The following is a 24076-nucleotide window of genomic DNA, read 5'->3' on the forward strand; positions in this document are numbered from 1 at the left end:
CACCTACATACAGTAGTGACAAAAATCGAGGGAAGGGTCAGGACAAGAATATTACCTCTGCAGTCCCGAGGGACAAGGAGAGACGTGTTGATGAAAGGAAGGATCAGGCACAGACAAGTGCACCTCTCGATAAGGAGAGAGAGGGAAAGAAATGGAAAGGAAGTGAAGACAGAACTAATGAGATAGCATTCGCAAAAGACAAATGGATGGGAGGACAAATACTATTGAAACTCGATGGAAAGGGAAGTGATGAAGTGAGACCTAAAGAGAGGTTAGATGAGGCACAGAGAAAGGAGAAAGAGAAGGAGTTAAGGGACGAAAGGATAAGAAGGAAAGATAGGCTGAGGCGAGAACAACTATATCGCAAAGAGCAAGAAAAGCAGCTCGATCGCAAACAGAGAACAGCCTATGAGCGCGACAGACAGAAACAGCTAAAGCTGGAAGAAGAGCAAAAGGTATGTGAAAAAAGGATAAGGAGACGAAGGGATGAGGATGTTCGAAGGGCAGATGAACGTAGAAATGAAAGGAGGAGGGAAGAAGATAAGGTCAGAGAAGAGGCGAGGAAATGCAAAGAATTTGATGATGATATTGTGGAATGTTCTAACCCACTAGTCCATGCCCTGCAACATCACTGTGCATTGCTTGCATCAGAAACATCAGAAATGGCCGCCGGAAAGCATGGTGTTCGCTAAAAATCACCCAAAAGTGCGCAGGAGAACCTGAAAAATAGGCCGCCAATTCACTTTTGCCTATGTCAGTGCTGACACAGAAGACCACTGCCAAAACCCATCATTGGGCTACCCATAGAGTAGCCTGAAACTACTTGAAAAAGCAAGGCTGATTGTCAAAAGAAACACAGAGCTGTTTGAAAATCCGTTTTTCTTGGTTGTCAAATTTGCAAAAATCATGGTTCACAAACCACACAAAAGATCCAACCTCCTTGTTGGGTGTTAAACATCATTCTACTTCAAGAATCCACATAAATACAATGTCAACAGAAGTACATTTTATCAGAAGAAAAATCCACATTTAAAGATGCTTGTTGTGAAAGAAATATGTCAAAAATGGGCGCAATACCGTTACTCGCCTCTGTCAGAAGCTGGCGATCTCCAAACCTGTCATTGTAAAGTTGTACATTGAATCAAAATATGCCAAAGAAGAGACTTCCTATCAAAAGCAAGATGAGTTGTCTTAATTCAATCCCTATATTTTAAGAAGGCTGAAATTAAGAGATTTGTGGATATTTGTTAAAAATGTAATTTGCATTTTAGGACAAAACTGTTAAACTTGGTTTTCAAAGTAAGTTATAGCCAACTACACTGGGCTTCAAAGACATTCCACACCCTTTTACCCAACAAAGGAATCTTTCGCCCTGCTCTCTGCTAAGAAACTGGCAGGCTGGTGTGAAAGGAACTGGGAGGGGGACTTTGGCCTGTTGTTCTACTAGCAGACAAAGGACTCCCTTGAACTGAATGGAAATGCTAATTCGGGTGTGAACTGAAACCAGCCCTGGCAGGAAGAAGCCCATGTGACTTTCTAGCCCAGCCAAGTCCTTGGAGGCGGAGGCAAACCATTGTGTGTATTCAGAGAGCACAGAAAATATTGTTTTGGAAAAGACATAAAAAAATTGTAACGAACTGGCAAAAATATGGAATTTAGATATTATTAAAATGAAAATATTGCTCACAAGTAGAAACTACCCTGGAATTTTTGCGATGTTCAGAGACTGAACTATCAAAATGTGGACTTTGTAGCAGTTGTGATTATGTGAAAAATATGAAAATTTACAGGAATATGTCCAGAGGGTATGTGCATGCATGGGGAAAAATGTGTATAGATTTAACGTTTAGAAACCAACCAAAAGTGCGAAAAATTGTCATTTGTGAACCAAAATTCTTATGAAGATGTGACTTGGACAGAGACTTGCCTGAATTAATCTGTGATGTGTATATTTAATATTACCAAGTTGGGCATACTGTGAATATGATTTTTAGGAAAAATAGGTTTTCTGGAACAGAAGCAAAGGGGAGGATTTTTCTTTGGACCATAAACACAGTGTCACTCTGACATATCATGACACACTGTTCCTTCTCAAATCAGAGGAGAGGGAATTCTTGGACCTATCAGATTCTTAGACGGTTGGGCATATTATAATCAGCCTCCCCACCCCTTTGGAAAATGGATAAATAGGGACTGCTGAGGACAGACAATACACACACATTCACCCATCACTGATCTACCAGTGAAGCACTCTGCAGGAAGAACCATATCTAGACTCCAGAACCTAGATCCAGACTCCAGAACCCTGAAGCAGAGGCACAACCCAAAAAGCTGAACCCTTCTCAGCCGGCCTGTAAAATCTTGCAACTTGATTTAACCCCAAACTTCCACGGGGCCTAACCCATTCAACAGCCTGGCGGTGCTGTTTTGGCTGCTTCTGGCTAAGAACCCTTGCTAGAACCCCCGAGATCCAGATCAGTCCAGCAGAGCTGTACCCAGAACCACCCGTCAGATCCAGTCCAAGAGGCCGTGCAGACCAGAGTGCCTTGCTGAGAGCAGAACTAAGCACCTGAGACCTGTCCGGTGGCGAGCGATTTCCAGCCAAACCTTTGACCAGATCTTTGATGGGCCCATCCCATTCCAAACCATAGTTGTGAGTATTTAGCGTAGAACTGTCCATAACCAACCTCTTAGTTTTAAGTAATCCTATCCAATCCATTCCAGCATAACCAAAACTGCAGAATTGTAGAATCTCTTGTGCCTATCCTGAATCCTTCTCTCATCCATATAATTCTGTGATAATGGTAGTGATAATCATCTGTGCGCTGATATTTTTCTGAAGAAAGTCAAGTGTGCCATGCGGACAAAAGTCAGAGCGGAGGCGCTTTGTTCTGGTGGCTGACCGTTGGGTATCCTGCATCTTCATAGGCCCTTAGTATAAGCCCATCCTTGTTGGTAAATCTTCAAAAGTGCAGTCTCATTTGTAAAATCTTGACACTTTTTGAGAAAAATCGACCTTCACTAAAACCTCTGTAACTTCTGAACCTTACGTGCTAGGAACGAAATTTAAATGTCATTAGTTTTGCTGTAATCGCGTTTTTCGTGTGCTGAAACGTTAGCCGCGATTTTGCATTTGGCTCAATTTCACTCCATGTAAAATAGCTATTTCTTGCTTTCAACTTCTGAATTTTGTTTTCCATCTGCTAATCATTCAAATATCATTGCTAGTGTCTACCTGAACCTATCCAAAGCGACTCTCACTAGTTCTGAATCCTATTTAGCGAGTTCAAGTCATTTTTTAGCAATTTCCCATTCATTTCAAATCACATTTTAAAGCATTTGACCTGTTTTAAAATGATTGCTGTTCTCTCTAAGCTTGCTGGGGGGAATCAGGATTGAAACTGCAATGGTTGATTGTTATTCCTGAAACCTGTGTGCCCTCATTCCATCTCTTCTTATTGCATATAGGGAGGAGTTAGTAGTATCAGGGGGAAAGAGTGATTACATTGTCTTTGATTGAATTCATATCAAGTTTCATTTCTGTGTTACATTAATTTCCTATTATTGCATTTAATTGAACCCACACAAAGTTATTCTCTGCTACATTATTCTTCCTATTCCTACTCCTAATTGATTAAAGAGATTGTTGATTATTGTAATACTACCCCTTGCTGATCATTTTATAAATATTCATAAGTGTGATATTCAGATATTGTTCATATTCATAAAAGGGTGATATATATAAATATTGTTCAATTCATCAAATAAATCTTTTAACTTTGCAAAACAAACCTATTTCTTGGTTCGGTGAGACCAGAGGATTCAAAGAGAGGGGCGTGATATGAGGGCACATCATCCAGAAATAAAAGAACTTTGACATAAAAATATATGTACAAGGGTTTCAATTGGACATCCCATATTAGGCATTGACTTAGGTGGAGTGCTGGGTTGAAACCACTTACAATATCGATCGTAAGCGTAGACAGAGGGCACGCAATCTCGAATATTTGGAGTGGGAAGTTAAAAAACCCGATCCAGTTGTAGACTGGGAAGACATTGAAGAATTCTTTCCTGCGTACGACTCAGTAGCTGGCACGTCTAGGGCAAATATTGAATATGACTTCGACACCAGAAGCATCGGGGAAACGATTGATAAAATATATGATGAACTGGGGCTAGAACAAATATCCCAAGGAGAGGGGGAAGACGAGCGCTTGGAAAGCACTCAGCTATATGACACGGAGGTTGTCACCCGAAGTAGCGGGAGCAGGAAGCTGTCCCTGACAGATTAGAAATCAGTAGAAATGATGATGACACAAGGAGTTGCGTGAATTGGGAGCAACCAATGCCTGACTCCGAAGAGGAGTGCGAGACAAATGAAGAAGGGAGACGGCATGAAAAATGGCTCCCAAGCAACAAGGGGGTACCATGGTCAGATGCTAGTGAGTCTGCACCGAGGACATTAGAGTGTGCTGCACAGTCTGACCGGCATGAAGGAACACCCAATGGTCAGAAGGGGGTGTCAGCACCCGACTATGTAGACAGATTGAGGACACTGCCAGGCAGACGGCGATGCTGGAATATTACCCCTGCGATGGAGATCTATGAGAGAAGAGAAAGAAGGCTGTGCACTCCAATTTCCGCTACTAGAAAAGGGGGGAGCAAGACCGCAATATATTCCATGGCCACACATGGATCGAGAAAACCTGAAAAACAAGCTTCCAATGCTGACATCGGGAGCTGGGAAGTGGATACATGAGTTAGAAAAAATGACAGGGGGAGTCACACTCGCAATAGGGGACATTAAAGAACTCCTGATCGCCATACTTGGTGAGAGAGCAGACGATGTGTGGACACGGGCAGGGTACCTTGGTGTAACCACAATTAACACTGCACACGACGGAGCGCCATTTAACAATTGCAGTACAGCAGTATGGCAAGCGCTACGAGTGCTTTTCCCAGACACTTCCGAAATGGGAGCTATAATGACTCAAAAAATGTCAGAAGATCCATTAATTTATATCCATAATTTCCAAGATGCGTGGATATTCGAAACGCATGAAATCTATACCGGTGTATTACCACATATTGTGCCAAGGGTTGCCAGAACCAGTGCAGAAACAGCTCAAGAAATTGGTAGGAGTTGAGGCTAAACCTTGGGCTGAAATGCAGTTGACTATCGCACATTACTGTAGATTGTTGCAAGAAATAAAATCGAAAAAAGGAGGCAGCTCAAAAGGGTGAGGAAGCGAAGCTGGTGCAAAAGAAATTATCAAAGTATGCTCTTGAAGGAGCCATGCTAACTAACCCAGCTGAACAGAACATGCAACAGGTGACTAATCCACAGCAGAACAACCAGGGTAACGTAGGACTGTACCCGAGGGGAAGAGAATTTAGAGGAAGAGGATGGCAGAGTAATCAAGGAGGTTTCCAAAGTAATCAAGGAGGCTTTCAAAACATGCAAATGGGCAACCCAGATATGTCAAATGGACAAATAATCCGACCACCGCCAGTATGTTGGCTGTGTGGAATGACAGGGCATTTGGCACGCACGTGCAGAAGCCAAGGCGCGTGGCAGAAGAGCCAAGGAATGGGAGCAGGCACGGCGAATCCACCTGCGACCCCACAACAGGGTGGTGCACAGAATCACACGGTGCAGCAGCAAGCGCCAGGCGTGCAACAAGGTGTGCAACAAGGGGTTCAACCACCGAACATGGGAAATCTGCCACTAGGACAATCCCAACAGGCACCACAGCAACCTTTTCAGGGCACAAACTCTGGAAGGGGAAGCAACCCTGGGAATGGTGAAAATGTACAGTGGGCCAAACTTATATATGAATTAGGACAGCTCACTGGGAACCCTGATGTGCTCTGTCCTATCCGGGACACCAGACCTTAATAGGGAACCTAGGGTGAATGCCATCATAGGGGGTAAAGAATATTCCTTCCTAACTGACACGGGTGCAACACGCTCGTGCATACGAGAAGGCAAGTTTTCCTTGTCCGGCGAGGCCATAGATACTCAGAGTTTTACAGGAGCTCACAGTTGAGTTCCCTTTACAGACGCACTCCAGTCTCCTTAGGAGAGTGCGAAATGATTGTACCTTTGTTGTATTCACGTCAGATCCCAGTAAACATTTTGGGTCGAGACTTAATGACAAAATTGAACATGACAATCTCGTTCACAGAGGAGGACATAGTATGCTCCACTCCAGGAATGCATTATTCAAACGTGTGCGAAATGATTAGAGCATATTCAGAACACATAGCCATGAGAGCTATACTGCTGGAGCCAGATATTTTCACATATGACATGCGTGTACTTATGGCGGGATTGCCAGGCCTTGCAGACAAGGTCATGAGAACCCTTGATTAGTTTTTATTCAGACCAAGAATACCTATGCATGAAGAGGAGGGACAAGTATTTCCCTTGATGATACATGTTGCAGTAGGGCGAGGGAAAGTAGCATTGGTCGAAGGCCACGATGATGAAGGTAGACAATGGTGCGTGATTATCGCCAATGAAGAAGGGTATGGAGTGACTGAGGTCAACAATGACAATCTGTTTGAAGAGCAACCAGAAACAGAAAAAACAAGGGTGGAAGTTACTCTCATCTTTTGGGTAAAAATGATCAAAAGAGAAGTGCCTCAGAGAATGATGTTGGCGCTGATACGTCCGGAATACTTTGATGACAACATGGCCCAGGTGCCTGTCTCAGTATGGACTACAGGACCCTATGATGTAGACCTCCTGAAGGGGGTGGGAGAAGTGAAAATGAAACTGAAACTAGGAGCAATTTTACTTAGAGCCCGACAATATCCCATGTCCAGAGAGGCGGATGAAGGGATCGCAAAGTAAATTTCCGCCATGATGGACCAGGGCATCTTAGTGGCGTCAGAGTCACCATGTAATACAGTGATTTATCCTGTCAAGAAATCAAAGGGAGGTCTTGGCGTTTAATCCAGGATTTGAGAGCATTAAAAATATTGTTGAAGATGAGTTCCCTTTAGTCCGTAACCCATCTACAATTTTATGTAATATACCCGTTGGTGCAAAATGTTTCATGGTGATTGACTTGAAAAATGCTTTTTTCTCAATCCCGTTGCACCGTGACTCACAAGATCTGACGTCATTCACTTTCAGACAAATGCGTCTGAAAAGCATGAGGCTGCCACAGGGGTACTGTGAGTCCCCATCCATTTTCAATAGAGTCCTACAGATGGACATAAGCAATATTGCATTAGAAAGTGTTGTCTTGCAGTATGTGGATGACATCCTAATCTGAAGTACCACAGAAGAACAATGCAGGCTCAATTCTGTCCAGCTACAGACTATACTGGCCTAGAAAGGCTACAAGGTTGACAAGGAAAAGTTACAATATTGTCAACAGGAAGTGCTGTACATAGGCCAGCTGATCTCTCATGAAAGAAAGAAGGTGAGCCCAGAAAGGGCTGAAGCAATAATGAACACGGCCAAGCCACACACGATAAAGCAAATGGAGAGCTTTCTAGGCCTGTGCAACTATTTTAGGGACTGGGTTTTTGATTACAGCTCATATACTAAGCCTTTGCTTCAGGCTCTAAAGAAGGCCCAGGTGACAAAGGAAAAGACTGAATGGACTGAGGCTATGGAAAAGGGGTTTGCAGAACTCAAGAGAGCGATTTGTACGGCTCCAGTTCTCGGGATTCCTAATTATGCAGAGGATTTCTACCTGTTTTCACACACAGATGGCAGCGTTATGACGGCAGTGCTCGCCCAAAGAACCTTTTTGGGGTACAAGCCTCTGGCATATTACAGTGGGATCCTGGACCCAGTAACATTTCGGTGCTGGACTGCCCCAGGGCAGGACAAAGACTGATATGTTTGGGATATTTCTTCTCTGTGAAAGATAGTGAGCTAGAGACTCTGGGTAAGTCTCTCGTAACCAGGACTAATGTCTGGCAGAGGGACTCCCAGGACCCCCCTTGTTAATTTGCATATTTAAGTAACTTTGGGTCTCACCCTAAGTTACTAGGGGAATCCAGACGTGGACCCCTTGCTCACTATTCTTAGAGAGGCACAGATCCACCCTACTGATGAGGTCCAACCAGACCGAAACACGTGTCTGGGGTTTCTGTTGGTACTCTTGTTCAGAGGAGAATTGCTTAACATTTCAGTGCTGGACTGCCCCAGGGCAGGACAAAGACTGATATGTTTGGGATATTTCTTCTCTGTGAAAGATAGTGAGCCAAAGACTCTGGGTAAGTCTCTCGTAACCAGGACTAATGTCTGGCAGAGGGACTCCCAGGACCCCCCTTGTTAATTTGCATATTTAAGTAACTTTGGGTCTCACCCTAAGTTACTAGGGGAATCCAGACGTGGACCCCTTGCTCACTATTCTTAGAGAGGCACAGATCCACCCTACTGATAAGGTCCAACCAGACCGAAACACGTGTCTGGGGTTTCTGTTGGTACTCTTGTTCAGAGGAGAATTGCTTAACATTTTGGTGCTGGACTGCCCCAGGGCAGGACAAAGACTGATATGTTTGGGATATTTCTTCTCTGTGAAAGATAGTGAGCTAAAGACTCTGGGTAAGTCTCTCGTAACCAGGACTAATGTCTGGCAGAGGGACTCCCAGGACCCCCCCTTGTTAACTTGCATATTTAAGTAACTTTGAGTCTCACCCTAAGTTACTAGGGGAATCCAGACGTGGACCCCTTGCTCACTATTCTTAGAGAGGCACAGATCCACCCTACTAATGAGGTCCAACCAGACCGAAACACGTGTCTGGGGTTTCTGTTGGTACTCTTGTTCAGAGGAGAATTGCTTAACATTTCGGTGTTGGACTGCCCCAGGGCAGGACAAAGACTGATATGTTTGTGATATTTCTTCTCTGTGAAAGATAGTGAGCTAAAGACTCTGGGTAAGTCTATCGTAACCAGAACTAATGTCTGGCAGAGGGACTCCCAGGACCCCCCTTGTTAATTTGCCCAGTAATGAAAGGCAAATTCCCATGCGAACAAAGTTTAGCTGCCGCAGCGTTCGCCATAGAGAAGGCGACAACCATTGCAATGGGATGTTCCATGACGTTATATGTCGAACACTCACTATTTGCCATTTTAGAGAAACCAAAGGGCACATTGACATCTCAGCGAGCTTCTGCTTATGAAGTGATCATATCAAATCCATCGATCAAAATAATCTGATGTAAAATAGGGAACCCAGCTACATTCTTAGCAGAGCCAGTCACTGAAGGGGAGCTGATACACGGCTGTGCAAACTATGAAGAATTCTATGATGAAATCCCCAGGGTAAAGGAAAATGCCCTGGCGGGAGGGGAGATCGTTTTTATTGACGGTTCTTCAAGAATCGATTAAGAAGACGGACAAAGCTACACAGGCATTGCTGTAATAAAACACATAGCAAATGGAGAATTTCAAGTACTCGCCAGTGCACAAATACCATCTCATTATTCAGCACAGGCTGCAGAATTATTGGCGTTGATACTCGCCATTGAGAATCACGAAGACCAGGAAGTAACAGTGTACAGTGACTCCACCTATGTGACGTCCACAGTGCATGCAGGACTAGCACGCTGGAAAAGGAGGGGCTACCTCCGAGTGGACCTTACACCAGTGCAACACGCAGCCTTATTGGACAGGCTGATAAAGGCACTACAGTTCCCAGTGGGCATAACGGTTGTGAAATGCGCCTCCCACACGAAAGGGACAGATTTTGTGTCACGCGGAAACCATGCAGCAGACACGGAAGCCAAGTGTATGGCATCCAAAAGTGGGACGGTCATGGAAGTGGAAGTGGCGTGTACCCATGAGAGAATGATGGTGGCACGAACCACACCTGAAGCCTATAGCAATCTGGGGCAGACACAACTGATGGAGTTTCAAGGGGAGGCACCGCAGGATGAGAAGAACCTGTGGAGATGTTGAGGGTGTTCTTTAAACCCCTCTGATGGATTGTGGTGGCAAGACAGCACTGGTAAACCAGTAATGCCTGTAGCCCTACTAAAGATAGCATTATAACAGTTACACTACCCGATACACATGTCAAAAGAAAATCTAGCAGCAACGCTCGTGGAAGACTGGTTTCTACTGAATTTAGCTGAGCATGTTGCATTCTTTATGGTGAACTGCATAATCTGCCAGCAATTCACCGCTGGGCACACATTAAAAGTAGTGAGAGGAGTCATCCCCCGGCCAAATGGGCCTTTTTAGCACTTACATATCGACTATATTGACATGATTCAAGTGTGTAACGGTTACAGATACCTAATTGTAGTGGTGTGCCATTCTCTAGATGGATAGAAGCAGGTACCCTTGCAGCCAAATTCCTACTGAGGGAAGTGTTCCCTAGGTGGGGGGGGTGTGAAGTAATGAGATCAGATAATGGGGTTCATTTTGTAAATGCAGTCTTTGAGCAGATTAGCTTGTTGCTTGGTATAAACCACAAGTTCTCCTCGGCGTATCATCCAGAATGTAATGGGATTTGTGAGAGTCTCAACGGCTTGTTAAAGGAAAGGATAGCCAAATTGAAGCTTACTCTAAAGAAGGGATGGTTGCACTGCCTTCCATTGGCGTTGTATGCTCTTTGGAACCAACCAGGCTCTGACCATCATCTTATGCCGCACGAGATAGTCACAGGAAGGAGAATGAATACTCTCCTAACCCCTCTAGACAGAGCTAGATATGATGCCCAGTCAACCCAAGAGGTCATGGGATCCTAAATGCAAAAGTACCTGAACTGCATGACATCCAGCCTTACTGTAATTTCAGACCAACTGCTACGACGACGAAAAGGGTGCAGCGCAGCACAAAACACAGCGGGAGACACTGTAACAGACCCAGTTCAAGGTCTACGGGTTCCACTCGTCTTTCCTGGAGATGCAGTGCTGGTAAAAAAAACACACGAGGAAGAGGCGGGACTAGCCAAGATTCAATGGTCCTTTCATCGTGGAGGACTGCACTCCATCAGCTGTGAAACTGCAGGGCAGGAGAGCATGGATTTTTCTCAATGACATTAAGCCCTATATCGGAGAAAGCCCTCTAGCTGCACCCCACCACGAAGAAACTACAGACAACGGGGAAGAACCACAGCACGTGCAGACAATAACCATGACGAGGAAGAAGGATGCATGATCAGTAAAGCAAGACAGAGAACCCTGTTGCAAATTGTGGCTTAAATCATTCCTCTAAGCAAAAAAAAGGACAAGGAAAAAAAAAACAGACACTCTGTGCATCCTAGTTACAGGGTGAAGAAGAAAATTGCGCATATAAGCCACAGCACGATTGTTAACATGAACTTTTGAACCAAGTCACATTTAAGCCTTGTTGAGGAAAAGACTATAACAAACGTTGATCAAGGACTTTTACATTGAGAACAAAATACAGTATCCTGAATCATCCAGTACCAAGACTTTGTTAGACAGCACTTATGGTGTCCCCCGGAAGATACATCACAAAGGACAGGCTTAAATACTTCGATTTAGTATTGGTATCATATCCGTCGCTGGTAGGGAGGGTCACCAGTGACACAGACCTTATACAAGATCCTGCCAACAAGAAAGTAATCTGGCAACTGCTTACTGTCATCACGAAAGCCTTCATTGTACTGCCATAGTACAGCAAAAAGGACACAAATACTTCCACCACAGACGATTCTAGATGAACTCATCAATACACTCTTCTTTCGCATAATCGAAGATTGTCCATCTGTTGTCGGGAGAACAACTGACACTCTGACCTTTATTCGAGATCCAGCAAACACTGAACATTTGAGCCAGCTGTTAAACAAAATTAGTTTACTGGTCGCAATCCATGCGTCCGGACAGTGCAAACATTGTTCACGTCAAGAAAAGAACCTACAATCCTGAACCCAGCAAGGCAGGGCAACTGTCCCTGTCACCCGAAGACAGCAGATTGGCACATAATGTCCTTTTTCGCCATGTCACTGACTTTCCGGAGATGGTGGGGAGACCTATCGAGGTTGATGTCCTCACCTTCATCAGAGATCCAGCTAATGTCGCTCAGATGGGAATGCTCCTCCATGGAATAATGCTGCAAGTGGAGCTTTCTAACTTTCAGAGAGAGTATCGAAGGAGGTTCTAGAAAAACTTTCCGCCGAGGGACAGATCGAGGGAACAAAATCAAAAACCCTGTTGTATTTGTTGACACTTTTCCCCTTTCTTCACACTGACCAGCATGTCCTCATGGACTGATGCACATTCGGGGGGGGGGGGGTGGACTGGGAACTCACGTATCTCGAACATGCACAGTAAAAGTGTTAGTCTAATCTATTATTTCCATAGTCTAGCAAGGGAACTATATCCGGTCTCAAGAGACTTTCATCACCCGCAAGAGATGGGACACTTGTGAAGCACCAGACACTTTATCATACAAACTGTTCAAGAGCAATATTGAATTGGGGAGAACAATATCATTGACATTTGGTAAATTATCGAGATGGGGGCCCAGAACAGTAACCTGGTCCTCCCACAAGCAGAAGGGCACTCTCGCTTCTCTAGGAGAAAATGCTGCCGCCTCACTTACCGTACTATTATGTATTTACGCATTGTGTTTATCATAATTTTGCTGTCTTTGATGATCAGAACTGCATTTTTTATTGACGCACGAAGCGTTCCAATTTCAGTGCACCCACCTGATGATGTACGCATGAAAGCACCCAGACCCTATATAGTTATTCTAGTCCCAAGAAAATCTGATGGTAAAGTAAATGAACTTGAAATGAACATGATTGATAATGGTATGCACACACTTGTGGTAACAAAGCAGCAGGAAAGCCAGAGACACGGTCGGCTTGGGGAAAAATGAAGATAAAGTACTGACAACTACACACACACACACACACACACACACTGAATGCACACGAACCAGGCCAGATGGCAAGAGCAGCAGAGCAGCAAACGAAAGTAACAGAAAAGATGAGACTGCCTACCGAACAACCAATCCCAGAAAATAATGAGAGAAACCAAGAAGAATCAAGAGAAAGACCAACAAAAGCAGTCATATCAGAAGCCCTTAAGAAGACAGAAGCGGCTGCTGAAAAACTCTTCGCAAGGACACAACTGTTTGTAGATCTTCTCCTACCAAACATAGCCAGAGTAAGAAAACTACAAGAGGAACTGAAGAGCAAATTAACAGAGACGGTACTATCCAGAACGCATATCCCAACACAAAGGACAAGTACCTGGCCTACCATACAGCCATACACGGGACCAGTGTTAGGCTGGTTGGCATGGTTGGGAGAGAAAAGATGCATGAGGACCGAGAAAGAGCAGCCAGACTCTTGTCCACTCAAACGGTGCAGATGAAGAGTCCTAGACCTTGGACCAGGATACCTGAGAACCCTCCAGTAAGAAAAAGCTACACAGATGCATTTAGGGATGTATTTATAGCAAATTACAGGAAGACACTAAGGGCCTGATTCTCATCTTGGTGCAGTAAGCGTGCTAAATAGCACGACTCACTGCGTCCTTTCTTGATGCACAGGCATCACTGCTATTCTCATGTGGGCCTGGGCGTCTTCGCAAAGCACGACAGTGCTTTTGCTGTAATGTTTCTAATGGAAACAGGTGGATTGCAGAATCTCGGCAGCATTTTTGTTAAATAACGAGGGAATCGTTATTTAACGTAAATGCTGCTGAGAACACAGTTCTTATACACCAAAGTGAGCAGCTTCAAAATTGCAGGATGCTGAAGCTGCTTACTTTGGTGTATAGGAAAGTGTTCATATACACCTGTGCGGTGTACATGAACACTTTCATTTAAAGCAAGAAGCTTCAACGTTGCATCCTACAACGTTGAAGCTGCTCGCTTCAAAGCCAGGTGAAAGAACGGAATCGAAACTCAGCAAGAGGCAGCTCATGCCTGGGAAGTCGAGGTCAAACCAAGTGAGGGAGGCAGACAGTAACTTCAGAGAATCGAAACTTAATGAACAGAGCAGCCTGCCCTGCAAAGGTCGAGATAAGGAGGCCCATGCAGGTGGCGGGCTTAAGGAGAATTAAATGCACAAATAGAAGGATAAAGAAGCATATTCACAGTATACTAACACGTGACCAGCCGAGAGCAAAGAAGTGCCAACGTCTGATGTTACCCAAAGGCAGAAGATACCATAACTTTTCCTGACAAGAAACTACAGTTTAGAGGCCATCCTCAGCCAACTACTTGACACATAGGGCCTCATTACACAGTAGGCGGTAAGGGTTTACCGGTACCGGTATTTTACCGGCACCGGTAAACCCTTACCGCCTTACTACGAGGTCCCTTTGCGGGTTGGAGAATTTAACGCCTGCTTTTTGCAGGCGTTAAAAACCAACCCGCAAAGGGACCAGGGAGCTAATTACGGTACCGCAATTTGCGGTACCGTAATTAGCACCTTCCCCATTCCCATTATGCCCTATGGGGCAAAAATGCGAATGGGGAAGGGCAATAGGGGAAGGGGGAATTACCGCCCCACCAACCTTGGAATAGGGCGGTAATTCCCCTTTCCACCAAGGTGGTGCCGGTATTACACCTTGGTTCATCGCCGTCCATGTAATGAGGCCCATAGCCCTAAGTTACTGATTGATGGAAGGGAGGCAGGGTGAACCATGGGGCATGCTGCATCTGGGTGACCATTCTGCATGCTGCTAATTAAAGGGGAGATTATGTTTAGGGTTGTAGCCAGCCCAATCACAGCAGGCTAAATAATCTAAGGTCCTATAGATAGTAGAACCAATGATACGTCTTACTTTTTGTGATGTGTGCATGAGTAATGTAGAGGGAAGGGCGTAGACGCCTACATGATAAGAGTTATCCAATCCTCACACTCCGTTACCATAGAGAGATATAGCACCTATACTTAAGTTACCTTTTCCAACCAATAGAATTGCATGACAAACTTATGAGTGTTAAACGTCAATGATGACAAATCTTTGCTATAACTGTTGCTGCTGAATGAAGTTTGTGGGGAGTCGAAGCGAGACGGGCAATCGCATCACTGTTGATTTCCATGTTTCCCCGTTTTTTGTACTTGTCATTAAACGGACTTCCCTTTGCCAAACCGTTGAGTTGTTCTTATTGATTGGTGGTGGAGTAGGAGAATCCCGCACCCCATCCACCTCAAGGTGCAGCTATCTCGTCTTAAAGTATTTGAAGGTGAGCTCTGATCCTATGAGCCCGTCAGAGGTCATTCGGCCCTCTTGTACAAAGTGAAGTGAAGTGAAAGAATTAAAGGCACTTCACTTTTTGATAAATGTCAGTGTATAACACATGCAAATCTTGCAACATGCTCCTGAAATTAGAAATAGCAGTATGTTCAGCTAACTTTATATCTGTGTGCAATACGCACCAAAACCTTTGCAAATCACTCAGGAGTTTTTATACAGATTTAGCCTTTCCATCTTTTCAGGTAGTTGAAATGAGTACTCCCTTAACTAAAGTCACTTCTGATTTAAGTGCTTTGAAGCCAATAGGGCGTGTGAGGTGTAAATTCAACAACAATATATAACATATGACCTGATTCACAATATGATCTTTGTCTCTTGTCATGGTCAGGGGGAACTTTCCTTCCCCAGATCCAAATAAGGGTTTCCTCCGGAAGTGAAGGGAAAAACAAGGAAATCTGATTTAACACAACATTCCAATACAGTTCTTAAGTTTTTGTAATCAAATTCACAAAGTTCAGTTGCTTTAATAAAGTAGCTTGAGAAAGTCAAACTCTCAATCCTCCTGGAATAAGAACTGTCTCACATTTGGAGTAACAACAAATAATTTGGTCGGGATGGTTCACCACGATTTTAACTGCAGAAAGAATAGCAACTTTTCTTCAACCAGCTTTCACAATTTCACCCCAAATGTCACAACTCAACATGTTGTTTTCTATTAGTACCATTCTTCAGAACTTGCACATTCTACTACCTAGCTTATTCTTTCACCAGGTTTCTTCTGGGCAATCACTTCTTGCCCTGCGGTTATACTCCCCTGCCCGTCTACTTCTACAACACCAAGAACAGAAAAGTGCTTCAATGGTAATGTCCAAATTAGAATAACAACAACTTCAATGAACTTCTTTGGTATCAAAATGTTAGCAGCTTTCAGGGAATAGAACATTCAGATTGATGCATATTAGGACTTTTCTGCAAACAATGCTCAACTCCCTCCAGATAGCTTCTTCCAGAAGGTTAAGTCTGTTTTCCACCTTTCTTTACATTCTACATCAATAACAAAATAGTTGGCAGGAATGCTAGGAGTGTGCTGTTGGCTGAGTTGGGGCCACACTGATCCTGCTTTAGATTCTGCTATTTTCAAACAATGATATTAGCCTTCCCCACAGGGAACACACCTCCTATAAAGTGGGCAGCTGTGCACAGTTTGGCATGTGCGCATTGGCGGGAGTGCCAGGAGAGTGCTGTTGGCTGGGTTGGGGCTGTGCTGATCCTCCTGGAAGTAACGCACCATAAGAAGCACGAAAGCCCTGACAGACTTTGTTGGTCTTTGTTTGACTTTATATACTCTGCAAGGACTATATACAATATATTTGATCAATCCAGGCTAAACAACTTAATTTAACTTGCAGATTTTGCTGTTTTCAAACAACGAGATTAGCCCCGCCCCCCTTGAGCACATCTCCAATAAAGTGGGCGGCCGCATGTATTTTGGCATGGCGCATAGGCCGGAGTGCTGGGAGAGTGCTGTTGGCAGAGAGCGGGGAGATATGGGCGCCCTAGTCATCTGTTACAAACAGTCATTCCGAACTGCTTACCTATTGAAAAGCGAAATCACAATGACGTGCTACTGTCATCAATCACGCCATAGCTCAGCCTAGACCATCCGAGTAAATCAGTGAGAGTCTATTTCGAATAGGAGGGCGGTTGGCTGGTATTGAAGTCATAATTTTCCATTCAGTTAAATGACTGTATACAGAGCTGTGTGCTTGTCACGTCCTTCGCTATGAATTGGCTGGGTTTTTGTCTCAAGGAGTAGTGGTTCTGCCCGTGCAGTAAGAGTGGCTAGTAGCAGCAGGTACAACACGGTAACCGCCAGTGTTGTGGGCACGGCGGTTTTGCGCAAAACCGTAAGCAGACTAGTGTATGCTCATAAAGTGTGCTTTCTAACTGCAAACTCATTAAGGGGTGCTGGGCAGAGATGTATTTAGAATAAGGCCTACTAGGCTCTGGCCTAGGGTGGCAGATTGCCACAGGAACAGCATTTTATAGCTATTAATTTACTTTGTCATTTTTAAAATATGAAGTTGAGTTTGCTTCTCAGAGTCCAGCCATGATTTTGAGCCGTTAGCAGTCATTCCACTCTGGCAGCTAAATACTTCTATGGCCAAACTTTTATATATGATTGATATTTACAAAAGCTTTATTGTTAGGCTGACTTTTGTTTTGTGTTATATAAAAAAGGAAATGTGTGCCAAACCAAGCGTGCATTAGGTATTTAGTGATTCAGTCATACAACTCTCACAGACATATATGAAAGATATAAACCCTTGTGGTCATTCTTAAATTCCCAAAATGCTCTCTAATATGGAAAACAGCCAGAATCTCATTTGGTTTATTGGTGCCAATCCCCATTATCATTGGCGTTCTCTCTAACCAACACACATGTTCACTGTGTTAAGCAATCACTTTTATGTTCAAATACACATGACATGCGCTTTTTGAACCTTTGCAAACATTGAGAGTTTCTCCTCCAGGAAAGTAAGTAAAGGTTAAAAATGATGAATCATTTTACAAAATTAAACACATGCTTCAGTCAATCACAGAGCTCCCACAGGCTGTGACTAAAATGATGTTCAGAAGCAAGCAGAAGCACTACTTTCCCTCCCTAGCCCCACACTTCAGAGGTCTGTGGCTGCCCAAAAGGTGCAAGCATGAAATAGATTGTACAGAAATTAAAATGGTGAAGAGTAAATCTAAATGTGCAAGTGCAACAAACATGTGAAATGATATGCAAAGCCATAGAAGCCTGAGATAGAAAGAAACAGTGTGTGAAACTTACACACTGTTTCACAGCTGTAAAGGAGAAAGGTCTTAGGTGTCCCATCAAGATGTCCATACCACTATCTTTACAGAAGATGCTCAGGGCAAAACAGGCAAATGGGCACAGTGAGAAACCAGAAGGTACTCCCACAGCTACTACCCACGGATCTTTTGCTCAAGTGGCCAGGGAAGAGCCATTGCTGTTGGATCCCGACCCTGGGGGTGGACAAGCAATGGAGGATCACCTGGGTGGAGGGTCCTTGAGATTGGGGAGAGAGTGCTGGATGGCGAGACATGGTATCCCCCCCTTTCCTAATATAGACACAACCACCTTCCCTCAGCCTTCATGGACTATGTCCACTAATGCCCTATCTTTCCCTGTAAATATCCACCCGGTAATGAGAAGAGAAAGAGGCAACTGGAAGCAATGCACACTTCCTATTACAAACACCACTCTAGTACTGAGACGAGGAAGAGAGGTGTAAGACCAGGCAGTACTGAAGGTAAGGCATATTGGGCTCATTGTAGCCAGGCAGATGAAGACAACAACACAAACCGGAATCTCCTTGTGGGGGCTCAGGTGCATAAAGCAAGAGGAGGGAACCATGTGAGGGGAGTATAGTCTCGGAGGGTAGCCCAGGGGCAACACGCTCACCTTGGAAGCAAGACGATGCGAAGCAACACAGGGTCGTTCCCCCGGGTTCGCTCTTAAAAACCTCTAGGTATTAAGCGCGTTATAAATAACCAATTATAAGTATTATAAGAAGGAGAACTGCCAGGTTGGAGCAAAGCTAGGAGGTCTGAATACCGGCAACAATCCAGGAAGACTTGCTAAGCACGGGGAAAACGGGTTGTGTGGCGTGTGCAGGACCAGGAGCATTCAGCGTGGAAGGCAAGCAGACGGGCAGACGGAGCTGCTGAACAGCTGAGCTGCAGGAAGCATCTCACAGCAGTCATTCTACTATGACAGCTAAAGACTTTGCTGGCCAAACTTGTATATATGATTGATATTTACAAAAGCTTTATTGTTAGGCTGACTTTTGTTTATATAAAAAAGGAAATGTGTGTCAAACCAAGCATGCATTAGGTATTGCCTAAACTTGTATAAACCTGAATCCCCTTCAGGGGGATCAGGTGCATAAAGCAAGAGGAGGCAATCATGTGAGGGGAGTATAGTCTCGGAGGATAGCTCAGGGGCAACGCGCTCACCTTGGAAGCAAGACGATGCAAAGCAACACAGGTTCGTTCCCCAGATCCGCTCTTAGAAACCTCTAGGTATTAAGCTTGTTATAAATAACCAATTATAAGTATTATACGATGGAGAACTTCCGGGTTGTAGCACAACTTGGAGGTCTGAAGACCGGCAACAATCCAGGACGACTTGCTGGGCCCGGGGAGAACGTGTGCATGACAGGGAGCAATCAGCTGCTGAACAACTGAGCTGCAGGAAGCATCTCCCAGCAGCGAGAATGCAGTCAGCGTTCTTTGTGGGGTCTGGGGAGCCGGAGTGTGCAAGGACGTGCCCAGTGAAAGAGCAGTGCATATGCAGTCTGCTGACTTCGGAAGAGGTGAACGGGAACAGCGGGAGCTGCAGAAGGGAGACGCCAAGAACCGATGAGTGTCAGAGGACACGGGGAGACCGGAACTCTCCCATGGGACCGCAGGCAAGTAATGGTCCACAAGCCGGAGTGAAAGCAGACAATATTGAATGCCGAACTGAATTGAAAGTGCTATATCAGTGAAAGCACACCGTATTTAATACCAAACTGAATGCAAAGTGCTATATGAGTGAAGGCATGTCATATTGAATACCAAACTGAATGGAAACTGCTATTTTGATTACGAACAAGTGATATTGAACATCAAACAAACATTTAAAAGTTAAACTGACATAGTGAATGGCGCACTGTGTGACAGAAACATTATGAACCGAATGAACGTATATGGCAAGTTAACCAAACACTTAAGCATTTGAACCACAAATGTGAGGAAGATGTATGAGCTTGTGGCAAAGCCACCGGAATGATGAGGAAAAGGGTTACACTAGCTAAAATCCAAAGCACAAGGCAGAAGGGCCTGTGAGGGGCTAACCAAATCTGAGGGGGAGACTTGTGGTTGGGCGACCTGTAATGGGAGGACTGTTCGGTCTGACAACTGTGCCTAGACCGAAGAGCTCTCTACTGAAGATCACAGGCATTCTAAAGCAAGCCAAGCGGAAGCATAGGGTTCCTGGTTATATGACCTGTGATGAGTAGAACATGTGGTCTGATAACAGCCCCTAGACCAGGGATCCCTAAAGGATGACTGGAAAAGGACATTGTGAGTAAGCCACTGAAACACTGTATTGAAATCTTGGGGAAGGGAACTGTGAGGAAGGCATGATATCAATAGTAGACACAGACACAATGGATTAAAGTTTCTAAAACCTTTATTTACACTTTTCATTGGGAAAGTGGAATTCCTAACTGGCCCTAACTCTGAAATGGGAGTAATCTCAACCATTAAACAATAATCAAAATGTCCAAGTCTGTCTGGTCAAAATAAAAAAAGGCCTATACTAAGAAAACCTAACCTTGACCCTCTTCTCAGAATAACAAATGTGCTAAGGGAGTACAACATTAAAATAGTGTCTCAAAAGGAAATGTCAGAACGGCTTCAGTACCATCACCCCATCCCTGGTTCAACCCCACGGGGTCTAGAGAATCTCTCAAAAAACAAAGGATGGGTGGATGGCACAGTTCTGTCTATCTTGCACACTTTGGCTTACTGGTACAATTCATCAGTTCAAGTTTAGGCTTTCAATTTCTGATAGTTCAATCACTTCTATAGGTTTTGGCCGCCTTGCCATCAATATTCAGCTCATATTTTCTCAACTTCTCACAGTACTGCACAGACTTCCCTCTGCCGGGCTCAAGCCTAACTTGTTTCACCTTATCACACAATCTCTTACAGTCCTGCACAGGCTACCCTCTGCCAGGCTCAAGCCTGTCTCTCCTTCGTGGGGGTTCCCTTCCCCACATTTTTATCTCCTATATCTTTTCTCTGTTGAAAGACTTTCAAGACTGCAAAGAATTTATGTAGACCTCGGCTTGACCACTTCAACCTCTCTTTCAACAATCCTTCAATTCCCTACCAACAAGATCTTGTGGCACCAATACTTTTTGGTACTTCTGATTCTTTAGTCTGCCCTCTTGGCCTTTTCAAAAGTTCAAGGGTAATACCAACACCTGTTGGTATTTGTAGTTCTTGTTCTCTTTTAATTTCAAAGTTCATATTCAACACCAATTGTCTCTTGGTACCTGTAGTTCTTATTCATAGTTCTTATTCTCTTTTACTGGCCTTCTTGGCCTTTTTTCCAAGGTCCTTATATTTTACTTTTGCCCTTTTGTCATATTTCACAGTTCACAAATGTTACTTTCCTCTTATTCATCTTTCTTTCCTTATTGTGGCTTCCTATGATCTCAGCTTGCAATATCTTTCAAAATCCCAAAACATTTCACAGAGACTTTCGAATGTGCAAGTTCATTGTGCAGGACTACTCTGCTACTCTGCTACTTTGTATCCTTGTCTTTCAATAATTGTTCTCTTCATGCACGTTTTATCAGCACATGTGCAACCTTCAACTTACAGTCATGTTCCCTTTAACATCAACCAGACTTTTGTTTCCCTCGATAACGCAACGGCTATGTTAATTGGATTTCTTTGATCTCTTTCCGGCAGCTCAAGGCCATTACCAACGCCTCTTCTGCTACTCCCTAAATCGGCCTTTCACCCCGCAGGGTCACGGGCCACTTTCTGCCAACTTGAAGTGATCTTTCCTCCGCTCACTCGGCTTTGATTTTCCCATGTGCACGGCCTCCCGAAAGCCTGAAAATCTTGCCTGGCTTTCTCTTGATACTCTCCATTGTCGATCAGCCCTTTGGCCTTCCACAGCCTCGTTCGCGTCAGCCTCGGAAGAGCTGTTCCTTCTTGTATCCAGCCTCGCACAAAGTGTACCTGTGTGCTCCACCTTCTATCTTCACAGGGAGTGCTAGTAAGTGGCAGGTGCACATTTTTAGAGTTATGTGCCTGACTCTGTCTGGCCTCATTACAGGGACAGTGCCAATGCAAGTCAGGGGAGGTAATCCTTCTAACCTGATTCCTCATCTTCTTTGGTGCTGTCCTTTTGTCATGACAAAGTGGGAAGGAACTATGGGAGTTGTAGTTTCCCATAAAATAAACAGGGATAGGGGTTAAATGGGTTGTGGAAAAGGGAGGATACAATGTCTCACCATTGGGTGTTTCTCCCTCTCTCCATTAGGACCGCCTACCCAGGTAATCCTCCCTTTCTTGTCAGGACCCAAAAGCAATGGCCTTTCCCTGGCCACCTGAGTACGGGATCCCTGGGGATTAGGTGGTGAAACACCCTCTGGGTTTTCACAGAACCCTGAGAATCGAAGGAGACCAGCAAACGACATTGAGATTCAATCGCTGAAACACTGTATTGAAATCTTGGGGATGGGAACCCTGAGAATCGAAGGAGTCAAGAAGTGTTGTCTTTGGGACGGGAACCTCAGGATCTTTCTTTTGTGTGAACTATACCATATTCAACTTGGGGAAGGGAACCTCAAGGCCTGGTTGAACATTGATGAGATAAACATCTATCGGAACTGTATTGAGATAGACAGGCCATAAAGAACTGAATCTGAGAATAATTGAGACTTTACTTTCAAAAACTGTTTTTGTTAAGAAGAAACCCCACACCTTGTTTATTTCTAGATGTGAGGGCAAGCATAGGTTTTGACACAGACAGACTTTTTGATTTGGACTTAAACACACAGGGCCTCATTACAACTATGCCGGTCTGGAAACAACGGTGTCAGTAAGGTTACCGGCACCGTTTTTCCAGACCGCATATTACAACTCTGCAGATGGGTACCGTCCCGCCCGGCAGGTCAGACCTGCCGGGCGGAACGGCATGCACCAGCCGAGTTTTCATGGACGCACCGGCACCGTTATTAATGGTGCGGGTGCTTCCATGGTCCCCATTCCCGTAGACTCCCATAGGTCTGGGTACTTACCATTTGCCGGCGCCTGACTTCCCGGACTGCCGGGGTTGTAATCCCCCGGTGTTACACCGGTGTTACAGGGAAGTCAGGCACCAGTAAATCATTACGGGTCCGGTGGCGACCTGCCGGTAGCATCGGCACAGTTACCGCTGGACCCGTAATGAGGCCCACAAAGTTCCCTTAGTTTTCATTAGGCAGGTGAAATCCCTACCTTAGTTATAGGGCAAGTTAGACCATGATGACATTTTAATAAAGGACTTGGAAACTTGAATTCTGTTGTCTGTGTCGTCTCTCTTGATACCATGCCTGTCTCAAAGCACCCCTGCTGGTTATATTATGTGTCTTTCATGAGATCCAGCTGAACACTCTGCACCGACAGGAGAACAACTGCAAAGTATGCCACACAGTGCTTCAAGGTTTTGCCTATTAGTAACCTTTACATGAATTTGATTTTAAATACAGGGTAGGACTCACTCAATTGGCAATAGGAAATATATATATATATATATATATATATATATATATATATATATATATATATATATGTATGTATATATATATATATATATATATATATATATATATATAAAACGCACACATCTCAAAATGTTCGTATTTATTGTACAGTCCAACCAACTATAAGGAGTTAACAAAAATGTCAAATTGCCATAAACGCAAGCTGGAAAGACCCATAGCCTAAACCGCACACACAAAGGTAATGTTGCACTGGAGCGCCCAATCAATGTTACTCTTGGATTGTTAGATATTTTGGACAATGGCACAAAACGCAATTATGTAAACAGTATGTACCCGTTTATTAATTATAAAAGCTACCTGCACTGCTCAGCAACAAGGAATGCTGGCACTTTGCACCCTTGAATGTTCAGGGTTGCCCATACCCATTACTCCCCCATGTTAATGCACCGTCAAAGGTTCCAAAGCCCTTCTCCAAATATCTTCTGAGGCGTTTGTGCCCAGGCAGAGTTTACACATTTTACTTGTGATTTTGCCATCTTTTAGTGGCTATCAAGCCTAAGGGATTGGAG

This window comes from Ambystoma mexicanum, chromosome 4p, assembly GCF_040938575.1.
Source record: "Ambystoma mexicanum isolate Mex_15411 chromosome 4p, UKY_AmexF1_1, whole genome shotgun sequence".
Taxonomy (NCBI): Eukaryota; Metazoa; Chordata; class Amphibia; order Caudata; family Ambystomatidae; genus Ambystoma; species Ambystoma mexicanum.